Below are 16506 nucleotides of genomic sequence, written 5' to 3' on the forward strand. Positions count from 1 at the left end.
TTTGCAAAGCTTCGGTTGCTGCTCACCAACAGATGGCTCTCAAATTGGTATCTCCAGGCAGACACCTCGTTCAACATAACACCTGACATAGAAAGCAGTAAAGGTCTGCTGGAACTGAGTCTAGCTGGATATTTCCAGCCGCAGGCTCCACCAGCCATCGTCACCGGGATGTTCATGGAGTATTTGCATTCATGGAAAATCATCTTTATGCCTGGTCTTTCTTTTCTCTCCCTCTCAGGAAAAGGTCATTACTAAGACACTATATGTGTCTTGTGTCTTAAGTTTCTCGAGGCTGCCTGTCTCCACAGGTGATCTGATGATGATGCTTTGCCCTTAAGCATGGGCATCCTATGACAGAGACCTAGGAGAAGCCTAGAGAAGACAGCCTGGAGGCTGTACAAAGATAAGGCGCCGGCTAGGGAGGTGGATTCATTAGCATATCTAAAGCTTGATACCCGGATCTTTCTTAGGAAAGGGGCCGGCACGCTCAGCCACAGAGAAGAGCACACAGGAGGCCACTAATGGTTCTGGGTGTCTGTGACTTGCACATACTTTTCCAGAGTGCAGTTGTCGGAACTACATGGAACCTTACATTTGAAACAGATAGCCAGCAGCTGAGAGCAGAGGCGGAAGGACCTGCTGGGTCACCAGCACTGACACTTTAGCAGATAGGGAACTCTGCCTTAGGAGGAGGAGAGATTGGCTCCTGAGATTGTTGGGTGGGGGTGGGGCTTGGGCTGGGGCTGGGGAGGGGTGCTCCCAGGGCAAGAGCACTACCTGCTTTCACTTCTGGTCTTATTATTCTCCTACACACTTTCCTTCTTCCCCAGAGTTAGGCATTAATTCTCTCATGGAGGATCAGTTATAGGACAGGCTTGATGCTTTAAAAAAAAAATGTGTACCATTAATTGTTAAGCATTTTTTTTTAAGTGAAATGTTTCTCTCATGGCTTTTACTTGACTCAGAAATAAATGAATGGATTCCATTTTGTCTCTCTCCCTCCTAAATTTCCCTTAGGCATAGACCAAATATGTGTGAAATGTCAGCTCAATTAGGATGTGTTGGAAGTTATCTATGCTTCTGAAAAACAGGCCAGGGTAGAGAAGGCTCTTCCTAAACCTACGGCTGTTACTGCTATTGCAGTAGGAGCAATAATAATAAGCTTGGGCTCAGGAAGTTAAACAAGAGCAAAACAGTTCTCTGAAAAAGAAAAAAAAAAAGATACCAATTTCCTAAGTTTCATATTGTCTATGAGCTCTCCCGTATAAGAACTCATTACTACAGCCAATGGGTTTCGAAAATCCACTTGTTAGAGTTGGTGGGTGTCGAGAGAGGGAAGGCTAGGGGCAGTTTGCTTTTTGTAAAAAATGAGAGAAAAATGGGTCTGGGGTCTGGGGTGCATGGAGAGGTAGATGGAGGGGATGGAGAGGCTCAGTGGTTAGCTTCTTTCAGAAGACACAGGTTTTGTTCCCGGCACCTGTATCAGGCAGCTCTTAACTTTGGGCCCCTGCATTCATGTGCGTGCACACACACACACACACACACACACACACACACACACGCACACGCACACGCACACGCACACGCACACGCACACGCACACGCACACACACATGCACAAAAATATAAAAATAAAACATATATTCTTAATTTAAAGGAGGAAAACCAGAAGCTGATACTCCCTCGAGATGTGAAATAAAACTGCAAGCACCATCCATGCAGAAGTGGAAATCCTTCCCGCGAGGAAGAGGCTCCGAGCATCTTCTGAGGCCTCGTGTTTCCCACGAGGCCGGGTTTAACGTACCCCATAGAAGATGAGGTAATGAGGCCATCTGATGCAATAGCCTTGGGTAGTCAAAATCTTTCTGTATGCAGCTTTCCCCTCAAATCACCACACATACACACCATCACCGCAGAACTCACAGAAATGAAGCTAACCGTGTCACCTAAGCTTCAGAGCCTGCCACCTTCATGGGCTCCCTCTGAGGAACCTCCCCCAAGGAAGTTTAATTTCTTTTATTTTTTGCTTCTGAGGACCTCTCCCCCAAAGGAATAACAATAGCTCTCTAAAGCCCGGACTCAGCACTGCCTGTACGCATATTTCATCCTCAAATAATCAGTTAATCCCTTTCAGGCCCCAACATCTATTTTTCCATGAAGAACGGGCCCAACAGGTAGTCAGTCAGTCCAGACTGATGTTGGAAGGCTAGCGTAACCAAACAGTAATGCCTCTGGCATATCTAACTAACATGTTGTGAGCTGTTATCTCCTGAAGTGCTTTTATACCCACAAGACCCTCAATGTATTCATGACAGACTTTTATGTCATTTTCATTTTTTAAAATTTTCTATTCGTTTATTTTTGAGACATAGTCTCTCTATGTAGTTCTGGAACTCAGCTATATAGACCAGGCTATCCCGATTCACACAGATCTGCCCGTCTCTGCCTTCCAAGAGTTACCATGTTCTCGTCTCTTTATTGCCTGTAGTGCACTGGTCATTTGGTTGTGGACTCTCAGTGAGGATTACATTTAGGGATAAGAAGTTTTAAGAAACACTAGTTTGAGATTTTAGCAACTGAAAGGAATTGCAGGTGTTGGGTTGGTCATCCAGGAACGGGCAGCAGCTGATGAGGGTCAGAATGGAAGTGGTCTATTTAGAAAGAAAAGAATGAAACCTGCCAGGCACCTACTATGTGCCAAGGTCTCAGTCCAGAAGCCTTTAATATCCACATTGGATGTGATCCTGACCTCATAGGATAGGACAAGCCCATCCCAAACTTCCTGGCGTTTTGCATCATGGTTCCCTGTTTCATGATTTGAACTTATGTGTGGGGAGGAACAAGGCCCATCTCAAGGGATGGGGCTGGCCCTAGAGAATTTATTCCAGTTCCAAGTCAGTGAGCACTCCAGTTGTCTAAGCAGCCAGCCAAGAAGGGCACATGTGACTGCACAGAGGTGCCCAGGCAAGAGTGTAGGTACATTCGCCTTCCAGCCTGTCTCCATGGTGACATAGTAAGAGCTCAGTCGCCACGTGTGGCCAGTAGTGAGGAAGGACTTCCACTGGCAGAGCAGGTAGCCTGAGTGAGAATTGTGTCTCAGGCAATATTTCTTCCTGAGCAGATGGCATCAGGAGTCCAGGAAGAGGGACAGATTCCTCTGCCACTCACGCTGAGACCCTGAGAACAGCAGTGGGGATCCAGTGGCGTGATGCATGGGCTGGAGTGGGCAAACTCGTCACTTCAGGCTTCAGCTTCCTCGTGTTAAAAAATCAGGACCTTGAAAGACAATGGCCAATGTCCTTGCTACTCTATGGTTTAGTCTTAAGAAGTCCTGATTGATGGTTGACTGTGTCATACGACGGGAGTCAGCTGGAATTAGAGTCAGATGCAAGACATACTTCTGAGTGTGCCTCTGTAAGGGTGTCTCCAGAAAGGGTTAACTGAAAAGGGACGGCCCACTCTGAATGTGGGTGACACTGTCCTCGAGGTCCCAGATGAAAGAAAAACACAAGGCAAACACAAGCACTCATGTGTCTGCTCCCTTGCTGCAGACCTACTGTGGCCAGCACTCATGAGTCTGCTCCCTTGCTGCAGATCTACTGTGGCCAGCACTCATGAATCTGCTCCCTTGATGCAGACATACTATGATCAGCACTCATGAGTCTGCTCCCTCACTGCAGACCTACTGTGACCAGCACTCATCAGTCTGCTCCCTCGCTGCAGTCCTACTGTGGCCAGCCTCTCATGCTCCAACTGGCACACCTCCCCCACTATTATGGTCATTGTCCCCTCCAACAGTCCTTCTTCAAGTTGCTTTTATTCAGTATTTTATGACAGGAGTGAGAAAAAGTAGCCAATGAGAAGTAAATGGAAGGTATCTATTAACTGAGGAGCAAGCATGCTGGCTTCTATTGTAGCTGTAGGCTCATGAAACATGGAAAGGTTCTGTCTGCCCAATAAAACTTTCTTTTCACTGGGCGGTGGGGGCACAAGCCTTTAATCCCAGCACTTGGGAGGCAGAGGCAGGCAGATTTCTGAGTTCAAGGCCAGCCTGGTCTACAGAGTGAGTTCCAGGACAGCCAGGGCTACACAGAGAAACCCTGTCTCGAAAAAACAAAACAAAACAAAAACAAAAAAACAACAAAAAAAGAACTTTCTTTTCACAAGCATGGACGTATTCCCTATATGTACTGTCCAACATGGTAGCTACTGACCACATTAGACTATTTGAATGTTTAAAATGAAGGCAATGTGGTTAAGATACTGATTTTTTAATATCTAATTTCATCCTAATTATTTGACATGAATGATTATGTGTGGCCAGCGACTACCATACCAGTCAGGGCGAACATCAACTTTGTTTAAGTGGGACACCAGGTACATTGAGCAAAGGGTAATGCCAAGGATTGAGAGCCGTTTCTAAGAGAGAACAGAGGCATGGGTTTGATTTAGGTAATTTCAAACAGGGCACAATGACTGTTTTAGGTCTTCTAAAGAGGACACTCAGGTTTTGTGATGAAGACAGTGATAATAGGTAGGTTCTAGGCAAGTGTGTATAGCTTTATGCTCTGCAGAGGTCTCTCGTGGGGTGTGGTTTGTGTATCAGTGTGGCTCTGTGATGCAGGAAACCCCGAGTAACAGTTTCTCATTTTACAACGAGGAAATCTAGACTCAGATATTCGCCTAAGGCCACAGACTTCAAAGAGTGGGGAGGGAATGCTTTAACCAAGCTCTAGTCTTCATTTTCCTCCAGTTCCTTTCACAGACATGGTAACTCCTCAGCACCCTACCCCACCCCAGCCCCCACAGCCCTTCATCGTGGAAATAGCAACACATTCTAAAAGATGCTTAGATATAAGGATTGGAAACACCAGGAAAGGCACGGGATCTGGGAGCTGTCTGACAGATAACTGAAGCCCAAAGAAATCAAGAATTGGTTTCGTCTCTTACAAGAGAAGGAAGGGAGGGGAAAATTAAGCCCCTACTACGAGAGGCTCTTCACAGAACAAAACCAGCATCCCCTGCGTTCCTTTGGCTGTTGAGCCAGGACTCCTTTGAGATCGCAGAGCCAGATTGTGTTCCAGAGCTTCTTTGTTTCCAAAAGTCACAGTCACACCAAAAAGAAGAGTCCGTCCCCCACCCCGTCCCCCTGAACATCCTACAAAGTGTTGGTTTCAGGACCAACACTCTGGGGACACGCGGGCTAAACTTGAGCACCAGACCTGACACTCTTCAAATGATTTAATAATGTCCAAGTCTTAGTTTTTTCTTCTGCAAAACCAGGGGCTCACTTTCTTCCAATCTTGGATGGTGATGGGATACATTAATGGAGAGACACTGTGAAACCCCAGGGCATAGTGCATGTGAGTGGTAGTTATTAATATTTTACACCATTTTAGGCACTGCAGATTCTTGTGGATTCTAAAATAGGGCCTGCAGAAACTACTTTCAGAGAAGGTAGTATGGAAAAGATGCCCATAAGACAAGGGGCTTTTGCTTGGGCGTAGAAGGTGAAAGTAGATGAATGCGGAGCAGGCTTCAAACAACTGCAGATAGGATCAGGCACCGGGCAGGTGGGGCTGATAGATCAGGCACTGCGCAGGTGGGGCAGCTTTCTCCTGACTTTTCATCTCTTTGTGGAATGATGTCGTCAGACTTTGTCCCCCAGCTCCTGCACGCCTCCTTCCAGAGTACTTTTTGCCTACTTTCCCTGAGTGTTACGTGCGCCCACAGGCAAAGCCAGACTCCCTGACAGACAGCTCCCTCTTATCCAAGTTATTGATTAACTATCAAGTGCCTGGAATGTGCTAGGCTAGGTGTTTTTCTTCTCCCGTTGTTGCTGTCCTTTTGTTTTGTTTTGTTTTGTGTTTTTAGATTGATTTTCATTTCATGTGTATAAACATTTTGCCTGCATGTCTGTCTGACCATCATGTGCACTCATTGTCTGTGGAAGCCAGCAAGAGTGTGAAATCTCTTTAAGACTGGAGTTCCAGATAGGTATGAGCTGCCATGTGGGTGCTAGGGATTGAACCCAAGTCCTCTGGAAGAGCAGTTAGTGCCCTTAAATGCTGACCTACTACAAATTATATATGGTGATACTGAGAAAAAGAATAGAAAGAGAAACCATGTGGCAGAGTGTCTGTGAGCGATGGACGTGACGACGCACGATGCACGACACTTTAGGAAGGGCCTCTGAGAAGAGGAGACAGTGGAGACCTCTGAGAGCAGAGATTATAAGACACGCAAAGGCCCAGAGGCAGAAATGAACTCAATACATTGGAAGGGCAGAAAGGGTTTGAATGGTTGAAGTTGGAACACAGGGGGTTAAAAGATGAGGTGAGAGCCAAGCCCAGGCCGGGTTATGTTGGGTTTATGCTAGGCCATGGGCAGGAGTTTGGAGTTTGTTCTAAATGCAGTGAGGGCCATTTGGACATTAAGCAGGAGAACAACGAGATTGACTCTGCCTTTTAAAATGATTACTCTTAATCCAGCCACCCTCTGTCCAGACTCACCCGTGTGCACAAGTGCTCAGCCGAATTCTAAGAGCATCACCACCCTGCCAGTTACCTGCCTGTTTCCACACCCCCCGACCCCCACCTCATGCAATCTGTTGTTGGATCTCATGAGTGCTTCGACAGTGTTTATGCAGTGAAGTGCAGCCTTTGTACAGCCAGCAGCCTGATTCCAGCCCTTGAATGAAGAAAGGGTTGCTTGAGTCGTCTCTCCTGCTCAAGAACTTTCAACAGCTCTTCAGCACCCAGGAAACCAAACTGCACCGAGAAGCCTGAACGAATAGATCCCCAAATCAGTCCGTCCACTTCTCTCTACTCTTATTGACTTTCATCCTGTAGTGACTCGCACTTCTTGAGCGTGGCTTGTTTGTCCTTGTGCCATATTCTAGCTCTGCATTGACAGTTCCTCCAATTACGGCTGTTGGCATCCTAGGGTACGCATTCCCTGGAGTCCAGTGACACCTGCTCTTCCAATGCTTTCTCTGCTTTTGCTTGATCATATGTAAACCTCCTGAAGGATTCTTACCTGGGCCTGTTTAAAGCACTTGTTGGATTCTTCCAGGTGTCTTACTCCCCACCTAAATCAGCTTCCTGAGCATGGGGGACAGAATTGGAGTTACTCTTCCTGCCCGTCAGTACCCATCAGAGTGTGGCATTTGGGAGGCTCTTGATAAGTGGATGGGCCAACTAATGGATGAATAGACAAATACATCCTAAAATTCATCTTTTGGGCCACTTGGCTCCATTTGATGATTTTAGAAGATTGTGAAGAATCATAAGAGGGAATGAGAAGGAGAAACATTTTAAACCTCACAACGGTGGTTTCAGAGCTCCGTGGAAATAAAAATACGCATGGAAACAATTCTCCATTGTTTCCATGGAGTGGCTATCAGAACAGGTCACCAGGGAGTTTTGGAGAATTACACAGCATGCCCACAGTGCCCTAGGACACAGAATCGGTGTCTGGCTCCTGCTACTCACAATCCTTCAAGCCCAATGTGGTGGGTTTATGGGAAATAATGGGTTATGTAAAACCATTTCCTGGGTCTAGTGAGTTGGCTCAGCGGATAAGAGCACTGATTGCTCTTCTAGAGGTTCTGAGTTCAATTCCCAGCAACCACATGGTGGCTCATAACCATCTGTAATGGGATCTGATGCCCTCTTCTGACCTGGGGATGTATGTGCAGCAGAGCACTCACATTGAACTAGAAAAAAAAAAAGTAAAACAAAAAATAACGACATTTGTCTCAGCAATTAATTTGAGTCGAGCAAATCCTTTTCAGGAAAAAAAACAATGTAAAATTTTCAGCTAATTCCCTGATTCTTCAGTCTTGTGTTAGCTAGCATTCCTGAGAGCCTGAGTTATGTGTTGGGGTTGACCTCAATCCATGGATCTCAGAGTTCATTTATCTTAAGTGACTTCACTTAGGAAGAAAGGCGCTGATGAACTTCACCAAGCAAAGACTTGTGTGTACACACAAGATAGCCATCCCCGGTGGCAGGCTGACAGCTTTCCTCATTGGCCATCCTTGACTTTCTGCAAAGACCTCAACTCTTTTATGAATGAGACAGGAGCTGCAGGCACCCCTGTTGCCTTCCAAATCACACATGCTTCTAGTACATTGTTTAGTTGCAAGCCACCTGTTATTAATTATGTCTGCGAATCTTAAAGAACCAATGGAGCAGGAGCTCCTTGTTATTACTCCGTTTTAAGAGCTCAAACTACTCATTCTGGGAGATAAAGATCATCCCATGATAATTCCTTTCGTGAGGAAGAGGGATGGCAGCCAGTTATTCCCGGGTGTGAGATGTCTCACCTCGGACTACCGTCTATGCTAACTCAAGCTTGATTAAATAGGTGGTGTTTCTGTGCTTACATTCATTTTCATTTCTCTGATTTCACGCCAATGGCTTATTTTGAAATCTGCAGTTTAATCAGCGTGACTTAGTGAATGACACCCTTCCTGACTCATTTCTAGAAGGTGCCCAGAGTAGGGATGTGAAGATGTATTGATTTCTAAAAGTTTAGTAAGCAGGTAAGGTTCCTCTCTGGGTCCTAATCCCCGGGGGTTTTTGCTTTTGCTTTTGCTTTTGCTTTTTAAGACAGGGTCTCATGATATAGCTCTGGCAGTTCTGGAATTCACAATGTAGACCAGGCTGGCCTGGAACTCACAGAGATCTACCTGCCTCTGCCTCCCAAGTCTGCCACCATGCCCGGCCTAATTCTTGGTTTTACAGAACCAACTACCATTCCACAGCCCAGGAATCTCTACCATAATCTTCTTCAGGAAATATTCTACAGCGTTTGTATCTCTGAGATATCAACAGGAAGGTGAGTGTTGGCTTCTGTTCTTAAAGATGAATGAGGTGTGCACTCTCTTACCTTACCATTTAGGAAGTAGGGGTCCTGAGGGAGCTGTGTCATCTAGCTACATCAGGAAAACACACCTGGTGCGTGCAGGCTTCAAGCCGGTTACACTGGCACATGCGATGTGAAATACCTGTTGTTCTTGCAAACTGGCTAGAGAACTGTGGGGTGACATTGAATGACAGGCAAATCAGGTGATCTGGTCAATTAGCCCCTACAGGATTTCTGATTACATTCCAAGCCCACCCTGCTCTGTTTGAACAGCAATGATTTGGCTAAAGCTATAGATTTTTGAATAGGTCATTAGAAGATAAAAATCAGAAATGATCTTTTGCTAAGCATCTCATTTACAAAGCTGATACTTAAACTGCTGACAGAATTTTTTTTTTTTTAAAAAGTCTCATTTAAGAGTGCTATGGAATTGGGAGCTGGAGAGATGACTCAGTAGTTAAAAGGACTTGCTGCTTTTCCAGAGAACCCTGGTTTGATTCCCAGTGCTGCATGATGACTAACAAACTGTCTGTAACTCCAGTTCCAGGGGACTTCACATGCTCTTATGGCTTCCATGAGGACCAGACTTACATGTGGCACACACACACACAAACACACACACACACACACACACACACACACACACACACACACACGGAAAACACTCACACACATAAAATAAAAGTCAGTTAAAATATTTTTTTTAAAAAATGCTTCAAAATTGGAAGCATGGGGGCTGGAGAGATGGCTCAGTGGTTAAGAGCACTGACTGCTCTTCAGAAGGTTCTGAGTTCAAATTCCAGCAACCACATGGTGGCTCACAACCATCCTTAATGAGATCAGACAACCTCTTATGGTGTGTCTGAAGACAGCTACAGCGTACTTACATATAATAAATAAATAGATCTAAAAAAAAAAAAAATTGGAAGCATGACTATCAAAAGCAAGCAAGCAAACCCACAACAAATGAATCTCAAAATGTCAAATCTGGGGCTCAGAGGTTAAAAGAGGATACATCTCTTAGGGAGGGCCTAACTTGATTCCCAGAACCCACATGAGAGTTGCAATCACCTGCAACTCCAGCTCCCGGAGGCCAGAACCCTCTGGCCTCTTCAGGTACCTACACTCAATGTGTCCATGTACACTCGTGCACACTCTCACACATGCACACACACACACACACACACACACACACACACTGTTAAACACAAATAAATGTTAATGCTCACAAAATTATTTTCAAAATTGACAAGAGCAGAAACAACTTAAATCTAATATATAAATTACTAAAGTCCAAATTGCCCACATAGTGACATGTGAACAGAGTGAGAGCGAGAGAGAGAGAGAGAGAGAGAGAGACAGAGACAGAGACAGAGACAGAGTGTGTGTGTGTATGTGTGTGTGTGAGAGAGAGAGAGAGAGGCAGGCACAGAGAAGCCCACCCAGCCAGGGGAGCAGGGCACTTATACATTCAGATGAGATACTGGAAAAAACAACAACAACAACAACAAAACAAAACCCCAAGCACTCTCTCAGGCTGCACCACAGGAAGAGTGTACTCAAGGTTAGCGAGGGGGCACTGCTCACTCCAAGGGACCTCAGACATCAATAGGGATGCCTTTTTTTTAAACAAGGGCTACAGATAGCAGTAAGTGTATTAGTACAATGGCCAGCGAGAAAGCAGTCTTTACACCACAGCCTACGAGGAACTTAGACATCATCACCCAGAGAGAGGGAGGTAGAAGAGGACCCCACACCCATTCCCAGATATGGGAAGAGCTAATATGGATGAAACTGACTGTGTGTCCCACAAACAGAGCCAGGACCCCGGGACAGATGAAAGTAAAGCTGCCAAAGGGGTGCCGGGCTGCTGAGCTGCTGAGTGGCCTGTCCCCACTGGTCCTCTCATAGATTCTGTAGGGATCCCTAGGGAGCGAGGTGTTAATACCAGGAGTTCAAGAATCTGCCCATAGGTTTCTGATGAGGAAAGTTGAAGCTTGGCTGTGAAGGAATGGGGTACAGAGCTAAACAAAGAATTCTCAACTGACGAATACCGAATGGCCAAGAAGCAGCTAAAGAAATGTTCAACATCCTTAGTCATCAGGGAAATGCAAATCAAAACAATCCTGGGATTCCACCTCACACCAGTCAGAATGGCTAGGATAAAAACTCAGGTGACAGCAGATGCTGGTGAGGTTTTAGAGAAAGAGGAACACTCCTTCACTGCTGGTGGGACTGCAAACTGGTACAACCACTCTGGAAATCAGTTCGGCGGTTCCTCTGGAAATTGGACATAATTCTACCAGAGGACCCAGCTATACCACTCCTGGGCATATATCCAGAAGATGCTCCAACATGTAATAAGGGCACATGCTCCACTATGTTCATAGCAGCCTTATTTATAATAGCCAGAAACTGGAAACAACCCAGATGTCCCTCAACAGAGAAATGGATACAGAAAATGTGGTACACTACACAATGGAGTACTACTTACCTATTAAAAACAATGAATTTATGAAATTCTTGGGGAAATGGATGGATCTGGACAGTATCATCCTGAGTGAAGTAACCCAATCACAAAAGAACACACATGGTATGCACTCTCTGATAAGTGGATATTAGCCCAGAAGATCGGAATACACAAAGTACAATCCACAAACCACAAGAAACTCAAGAAGGAAGACCAAAGTGTGGATACTTCATTCCTTCTTAAAAGGGGAAACAAAATACCCATGGAAGGATTGCAGAGACAAACTATGGAGCAGAGACTGAAGGAAGGGCAATCCAGAGACTGCTCCACCTGGGAATCCTTCCCATATTCAATTATCAAATCCAGACACTATTGTGGATGCTGGTAAGTGCTGGTCGACAGGAGCCTGATATAGCTGTCTCCTGAGAGGCTCTGACAGTGCTTGACTAATACAGAAGTGGCTGCTCACAACCATCCATTGGACTGAGCACAGGGCTCCCAATGAAGAAGCTAGAGAAAAGACCCAAGTAGCTGAAGGGTTTGCAGCCCCTTAGGATGAACAACAATATGAACTAACTAGTACCCTCAGAGCTCCCAGGGACTAAACCACCAACCAAAGAGTACACATGGTGAGACCAATGGCTTCAGCAGCATATGTAGCAGAGGATGGCCAAGTTGGTTATCATGGGAGAAGAGGCCCTTGGCCCTGTGAAGGTTCTATGCCCCAGTGTAGGGGAATGCCAGGGTCAGGAAGCAGGAGAGGGTAGGTTGGTGAGCAGGGGGAGGTGGGAGGGAACAGGGTTTTTTTTGTTTGTGTTTTTGTTTTTGTTTGTTTGTTTTGTTTTGTTTTGTTTTTTTGTTTTTTGTTTTTTGTTTTTTGTTTTTCCTGGGGGGGAAACTGGGAAAGGAGATATCATGTAAATAAAGAAAATATATAATAAAAAAAAAGAAAAAAATACCAGGAGTTCAGGCTCTAACCAGGAGAACAGACCCCAGGAACTCAGAATTCCCTTCTAGCCCTAGCCCTGGCAGGCTCTGTCCTCAGTGGAAAGATATTTGGGAGATCCAAAAGGAAATGCTCTTGGCAGAATATTAGGGGGGTGTTGTTGTTGCTGCTGCTGCTGCATCTCAGAGATCTGGAGGAAAACTGGCTCAGTCTGTGGCATGGGGCTGTGAGAAAGAACTGGACTTGGGGGCTGGGCGGTGGTGACACACACCTTCAATCCCAGCACTTGGGAGGCAGAGGCAGGTGGATTTCTGAGTTCGAGGCCAGCCTGGTCTACAGAGTGAGTTCCAGGACAGCCAGGGCTATACAGAAAAACCCTGTCTTGAAAAACCAAAAAAAAAAAAAAAAAAAAGAACTGGACTTGGAAACAGATTTGGTCACAACCCGGTTCTGACATCTGCTCTGCTGTTTGACTTGAAGCGAATTATTTGACCTCTCTGAGCCTCACCTTCTTCCTCCACACATATCACTGACCAGCAGTTGTTGGGGGGATTAAGCGAAATACCATACTTCATTGATTTAAACATGCATGTTTTTTACATTTTAGTAGGCTTTAAAATCAAGAGTTCAGACATTCTAATACTGGCAGTAGGTACAACATACATGTAATTTTAGTTGGTAGTGGGGTTTCTTCTTTCAGAATAGCATATTCAACAGATCTTGAAAAAAGAAAAAAAAAGAAAAAACAACAACTCAGTCGTGGTGGGCATGGTGGCACACACCTCTAATCTCAGCACTCGTGAGGCAGACCCAGGTAAGAGCTCTGTGAGTTCAAGGCCCACCTAGTCTGTATAGTTAGTTCCAGGACAGCCCGTGTTACATAGTGAGATCATACCTCAAAGAAAAAAAAAGAAAATCAGTGGCATTTACACTTACATTCAAAGGAAAATGTGCTACCATTTATTAAGCATACGGACTGGACACAGGAGTACTCCGTCCAACACTAATCCCACTTCTGTTTTTCCAGAGAACCATCTCACAGCCTCTTGAAGGAAAGATGGGTCCTCCAGAGCCATCTTGGGGGGTCCACAGATCCCCAATATGGAAAAGTGATGAGAAAGATCACACCCACCTAATCTTACAAACACTTCTATTCTGCACACATGAGCACGTGCAGGCACACGTAACGTGGATAGGCTTTCTCGACTCATTTCTCCTATGGTCACGTAAACATCCTGCAATGTTCCAACTGTGCTCACTCAGTATATTTTCGTTCAAATTGAAACTCATTTGTTGCATACAAGCCTAACTGTGTTATCTGGTTTTATTTTGGGAAACAGGCTCTGCCTGCCATCACCAACACTCTATCCCCCCACCCCATCTTCCCAACCAATCACCCACCACAGAATGTCTTTGTCAAGTTTAATATCCTTCAGGTCTGACTTCTCTCTCCTATGCTCAATTCACGACGCTTCACTTTGCCACAGAAGCACATAATAAACTGGATGCTGCAAGGAAGCATCGGTAGAGGAGATTTTTTTCTTGACCCAGCCTGGCCCTGAACATAATCATCACAGAGGCTTTTTGTAGTCAGTCACCGTGTTGTAAGTACAGATTTTTCCCCATGTAAGAACATACCTAATCCCTTATAAAATGTTACCAAGCGTTGCTTTGCTGTTATTTTATGTTGGTGAGTTACCTAGGTTAATTACATATTACACGGAATCTACTCCTTAATATCTGCTTTACATTATTGAAAAGTACACATGAGCTAATCTTGCAGCAACATTGGAAATTCATTCGCCAGCTCTTTCTATGCAGTGGCTTGAGGCTTGGTATAGTCCCACCAGAGGACATATAGTGGCCAAGTTGAGTTTTGGTTTAGCCTGTTAGCTGGCTGGTTAGTCAGTGTTCACAGAGAGCCCGATATATACCCATCACTATGCTGGGTTCTGGGAATTACTACAGAGATGAAAGTTAGACCTTCAGGGAATTCAGCTTTCAGAACAGAAGTATGCAACAGAAGCCATGATGAGCTGGGGCACCCTTCAGTGAAGGCACATAACTGATTCATCAGTGGCCTCCATTGCCTCTTTCAATGTACACATTGAAGGTCCATGGCATACTGAGCCACCTCCGCTAGCAAAAGGTTACCCTGGGATACCCATCCTCTGCGGGAGTTTTCTGCTCATCAAGAGTCTATGTTTGCAGACTATCTGCACTGGTTCTTTGCGTTATTATAGCAACATGATTTAATTAAATGTATTTGAATAATGAAATATAGGTGCAAAAAAAGAAACCATGTCTACAATTGTATAAGACAGGCCTTTAAGGTGGGTTGCTAAAAGCCTAGCATGGAAAATCAGTGGTTAAGAGAGCAGGTTGCTTAGGCAGAGGATTAGAATTCAGTTCCCAGTACCCCATTTACATGAGTCACCACCATCTGAAACTCCAGCTATGAAGGATCTGATGGCCCTGGCCTCCTGGGACGTGTGTACTCATGTGCACTCATGTGCACACACCATCCCCTCCCAACACACACACACACACACACACACACACACACACACACACACTTAAAAATAAACGGTGTGCTGTCGGTAGTGTGGGAGAGCCAGCTGTAAAACATCACTACATCTGAAAAAGACTTGATTGCTTCTCCAGTCTCTTTCAGATAGTACTTTACTTTGAAGACAACGAGATGGAGAAAAGATCAATTCTTACACAGAATTAAGAATCAGGGTTCTCAACAGATGCACCTGGGGAGTGGATCTCTCTGAGTTCGAGGCCAGCCTGGTCTACAGAGTGAGTTCCAGAAAAGCCGGGGCTTCACAGAGAAACCCTGACTTGAAAAACCAAAAGAAAACAAACAAACAAACAAAAAAAACCCAAACAAACAAAAAAAGAATCAGGGTTCTCCTGGGAAGTCCTGAACCATAAAGACACAGCTTTGGCCCACGACAAAATCCCAAGGGAAGTTTTAAGCTAAAATAAAGGCTTAAAGAATGGCTTCGTGTTTTGTATGACTGCCATTCTAACTAACTTGCTTAACTAAAACCACTGAGTATTATTTGCCTTGAGTTTGAATTATTTGAGTTGACTATTATTGAGTTAGGTTTAGGGGCTTCTGCACTTCGTAACATAAGTTAAGAACTACAATGTTGGGGTGCCTAGACAGACATGCTGCTCTTTTAGGGGAGGAGAAGGCTCAGGGGTTGAGGGAAGGGTGAGTCCTGTACTGGGTGCTGGAGTGACACAGGAGCCTCCAGGAGAATCAGAGACAAACAATGAATAGCTTTCTAAACTCTGTAGATGAATGCAGAGGCCAACGGCATCAGTGTCATCTCTATTCTGTAACTGCCATGGTTCTAAAACACGTCCCCCATGCCTCAGGGTCTGCATTTGAAAGAGGAGGAGAGGAGTGTTTCCCACCTCGGTGGACTCTTGGGAAGATTATGTGAGAGGACCTCAAAATAAAATGAAAATGTGCAAAATTCCCTCCAGGCTCCCCAGGAGCCAGGGATGTGGAGGAAGGATGCTTCTGAGGATAACAAGCATCCTCTCACTAACCTGAAATCGCCATCTAAGAGCATTAAGGAGCAGGATGCTGAGTGGAGGGACCATGCAGTGTGTAAGACCTGGGAGCTAGGAGTCATGCCAGATCCCGAGGCTGGCATGCTGAATGGGAAAGCTGGCACAGCCACCCCCAATCCCAGTGGTGCAGCTCACCACTGCTCCCAACCAGCTCATTTCGTTCTTCCAGCAACGCTAGGCACGGGGACAGAAGTTAAGCACAACACTCCAGGATAGGCAGATGATGGACAGAGAGCAGGAACTGGATTCAGGCTTCCTGGTGGCATATTGCGCAGTAGCCTACTACCCCAGGCTGCCCTTGCCATGGCAGTCCACTTCACAAACCCTGGGCTGTTGGGTTTCCCATTTTTACTCATTTGTTAAGACTGTGCCAGGGCAGAATGCTTCCGCTAATGGCTAAAATGAAGGTTGGAGATAATCGGGGATTTCAATTATCCTGCCTATCTCTGACCTCCATTACCAAAGATAATCAGAAGCTAGCTCTAGCAATTTTCTGAAACTTTCATTAATTTTAGATAAATTTATACAATGTCATCCACCACCCCTTTACCCAAATTAAAATGTCCTCGGCTTTTCGGTTCCTCTTTATAGGCGAGTCCCTTGCACGTCTTTGAGAAGGTCTGTT

At 45.3% G+C, this 16506-nt stretch overlaps 1 protein-coding gene and 1 non-coding gene across 10 annotated transcripts in view; one reads left to right on the top strand and one right to left on the bottom strand.

Moving 5' to 3' along the window:
• Window positions 1-16506, bottom strand: part of Bcl9 (BCL9 transcription coactivator) — an 89806-nt gene that overhangs the window by 59848 nt on the left and 13452 nt on the right. The gene's annotated exons all lie outside the window — the stretch shown is intronic.
• LOC116094608 lies at window positions 9177-9263 on the top strand. The gene has a single exon (XR_004120227.1). It is a non-coding gene; the product is annotated as a small nucleolar RNA SNORD71 (small nucleolar RNA).

This window comes from Mastomys coucha, unplaced genomic scaffold (genome assembly GCF_008632895.1).
Source record: "Mastomys coucha isolate ucsf_1 unplaced genomic scaffold, UCSF_Mcou_1 pScaffold16, whole genome shotgun sequence".
Classification (NCBI taxonomy): Eukaryota; Metazoa; Chordata; class Mammalia; order Rodentia; family Muridae; genus Mastomys; species Mastomys coucha.